A 3,977-nucleotide genomic window follows, 5' to 3' on the forward strand; every position below is an offset into this window, starting at 1 on the left:
GGTGGGGGGGAGATGGGATTGGGGAGGGTGGGAGGGACACTGGGTTTACGGGTGGTGGAGAATGGGCACTGGTGAAGGGATGGGTTCCAAACTTTGTATGAGGGAAGTATAAGCACAAAAGTGTATAAATCTGTAACTGTACCCTCACGGTGATTCTCTAATTATAAATAAATAAATTAAAAAAAAAAAGAAAAGAAAAGTAATATAAAGATTCCAAGATGAGACTCTCAACCAGAACTAAGGAACAAACAAGGAGATAAAGATCATAAACATGAAGAATATTGAACTTAATGAAGAAGTAAGAAATAGAAAGAAATTTGACTACTCTGTTCCTTTATCAAATTAAAAGGATTATTTTATTTAACCCCAAATCACGAATCATGAATCACGAAATCCCATTAGTCACCGATTTCTCGGGCGGGCTCAGTAACATCTCATTTCGTCCTTTCCCTCAGATCTTAGAAGTCTATCTCAACTCGGCCCTCCTAACGATGTTGCACTGGGGGCTCTTCAGGGTCAGGGAATGAGATCCAGCTTGTTATTGGATTTTGCATATGAATACACCATGGGAAGCTTGCAAGGCTGTCCCATGTGGGCAGGAAAGTCTCAGAAGATTGCCAGGTTCTCCCAGAGGGAGAAGTAGGCTACAAGATATCTCTTCTGAGAGCTTGCTTTTAAGTCTCTCTCTGGATGTTGGTCATTGATGGGATTACACACACCTGGGTTCCTCTGCTGGTACCTTCATGCATGAGGCCTGTCCGAACGTGTGGAGAGGGGCCTCCAGCATGGCTGTAGCTAGGTTCCGGTGTTCTTTGGCTGCCTGGATCTCTGCTCGGGGTGGGGAGGGAATCTGGAGCTCATCCCCTCTGAGGGGCCCTGGGGAAGACAGCCAGGCGTGTGGGCAAGAGACTCACCCCAAAAAGACAATGAAATACTGTCTTTGAACATTGAGAGATTTAATGGAGTCTCAAATATTCAAAACACACCAAGGAAACAAATTACTTTGTATAAAGATCACTAAAAATAACTCTCCAAGCTAAGTCCTAGTAATATCTAGAAATGCCTTCAGCCATCTGAGCAGGTGGCCACATTTAGACACTCTGCTTGTTCCTCATCTTTCCAACTGAGGTTAACCTGCCAGCTGACATTCCCAGTGATTTTTTGGAATGGGAAACAGGTTTCTCTCCCGTCTGAGTGCAGCAGCCGCCACGTCCACCCTCTACAATCTCAGTAGGTACGTCTCCATGTCTCCAGAACCACAAAGATAATAGAAGGTCCTGGCAGCAGAATAATAGCGGCTGAGGAAAAGGTTGATGCACTCCAGTATCAGACGTAAGAAACTTATAGAAAACAACAGAACTGGAAAAGTCTGTAAGGAAATAAACAGCACACCAGAGAACTATGGATGAGTTCAAGAGGAAAAATATGAAATTCATCTGAGTTCCTGAGGAACAGGAAGGCAAGTTTGATGAAGAGCATCTAGTTCAAAAATCATAGATAGAAGTCTTTCAAAGTGGAAAATTATAGGCATCAAGATGCATAAGGTACAAAGTTTCCCAGTGAAAACAGATCCAGATAGAAGAACTCTAAAATAAATTATAATTAGAATGACAAAAGCCAATGATAGAATTTTAAAAGAAGCAAGATAAAAAAATAGAACTTACATACAAAGGAAAACCCATAAGATTCACATCAGATCTATTAAATGAAACTCTATAAGCTGGAAGAGGGTGGTGGGATATAGTTTAAAAAGCAAATAAAATTCAATTAAATGAACATCTTAGCAAAAATACTATATCCAGCTAGGTAATTAGTGAAATTTGAAAGAGTACAAAACTTCATAAAAAAGAAATAGTTTCATAGCTTTTAAACCAGTTTTTCAAAAAGCATTAAAAGAGTTTCTTTAAATTAAAAGATAAGACAACAAAGATAAAAACTAAAGAAATAAAAGACAAATTTCTTAGTGTTTTATCTTTGAATATGGCATTTACTTATGACAATTATGTTTGCTTTATACCAAATAAAGAAATGCCTGTTTAAACATCACTGTCACTGTCACTGCCATCCCATTTCTCATCGATTTGCTCGAGCGGGCACCAGTAATGTCTCCATTGTGAGACTTGTTTGTTACTATTTTGGGCATGTTGGATATGCCACGGGTAACTTGCAAGGTTCTGCCATGGGGGCGAGATACTCTTGGTAGCTTGCCGGGCTCTCCGAGAGGGGCAGAGGAATCGAACTCGGGTCAGCCGATGCAAGGCAAACACCCTATTGCTGTGCTACTGCTCCAGCCCGTTTATACATAGCATGCTAAAAAATTATATATTTTTTCAATAATAAATACTTAATTTGTATTTGGGCTGGAGCGATAGCACAGTGGTTAGGCATTCGCCTTTCACGCAGCCGACCCGAGTTCGATTCCTCCACCCCTCTTGGAGAGCCCGGCAAGCTACCGAAAGTATCAAGCCCGCACGGCAGAGCCTGGCAAGCTACCCGTGCGTATTGGATATGCCAAAAACAGTAACAATAAGTCTCTCAATGAGAGACGTTACTGGTGCCCGCTAGAACAAATCGATGAGCAATGGGATGACAGTGACAATTTGTATTTAATATGTTATATACACCTTAATGACATCTTACATTTTTACAGATCGTTATTACAATATTTTACTTTTTTTTTTTTTTTTGCTTTTTGAGTCACACCTGGCGATGCACAGGGGTTACTCCTGGCTCTGCACTCAGAAATCACTCCTGGCTGTGTTCAGGAGACCATATGGGATGCTGGAAATCAAACCTGGGTCGGCCGCATGCAAGGCAAACGCCCTACCCGCTGTGCTATTGCTCCAGCCCCAACAATATTTTACTTATTAATGCAGATACTTATGCATTATCTGTAGCATAATATTTTCTAATATAAAGTTAATATTCTATTTCTGAATAAAATACACTTTTATAATTTTATAGGCCTATTTAGTTTTTCCCTTAAATGATTGTTAATTTTCCTCTCTTAATACTTACTAAGTTTCATATTCAATGAATACGGGCATGGAATTATCCACACTATTAAACTTTTTAATTTATACTCATAAAAGAGAAAATATAAAATATTTAGGAAAAATTTTACCCACTTACAGATTTACAATTTTGTGAAATTTTTTTAGTTTAAGTTCATTCATCTACATATATGTAGGTGTTCCTATCTCCACAATACATGAAAGAGACCCTAGAAACAATGCATTGATTGCATCATCAAAATCTCTAAACATTGGAGCTACCAGCTATTATCTCAAACATCTATGTAACTAGGTATTTTTAAAAAATAGGAGATTGAGGGCCGGAGCTATAGTACAGGGGTAGGGTGTTGGCCCACTGGGATGTCCGATCCTCGGCATCTCATATGGTTCCCCAAGTACCACCAGGAATAATTCCTGAGTGCAGAGCCAGGAGTAACCCCTGAGCTTCACTGACTATGATACCCTCTCCCCTTCAAAAAAATAAAAAAAATGATAATAATAATGATGAAAATTTAAATGGGAACAGTGGGGGGTAGCTTAAATTTGAGAAGACATACCTTGCCTGCACAAGGCTCTCAGTGTGAATCTCTGAGCAACAGGTCCCCTGAGTACAGCCATGGTGAGCCTGCTGGTCCATAAGTACCAGTGAGAAGTGCAGAAATTTCTCCTCTTTATTGTCTATCAGGCCCCCAGGATTAGGGTGGCTCCAGGCCTCTGAGTTCATCTTGAGGGAGAGGTAAAACAAGGAAAGAAGGAAACAAAAGAAGGAAATTTGTAAAAGAACAAAGCAGAACACTTTTAAAAGATCAACTTGGAATTTCAACTTTCAATGCATAGCTGAAACAAGAGATAAGACAGCTAAAAGGAGAGTCTAAAGAGCTAATCAAAGACTAATTAAATGTGAAACAGTCAAGATAGAAGCACAATAAAATTTGGAGGTGAAGAGTGTGAACGAGAGTCAAG

This window comes from Sorex araneus, chromosome X (genome assembly GCF_027595985.1).
Source record: "Sorex araneus isolate mSorAra2 chromosome X, mSorAra2.pri, whole genome shotgun sequence".
NCBI lineage: Eukaryota > Metazoa > Chordata > Mammalia > Eulipotyphla > Soricidae > Sorex > Sorex araneus.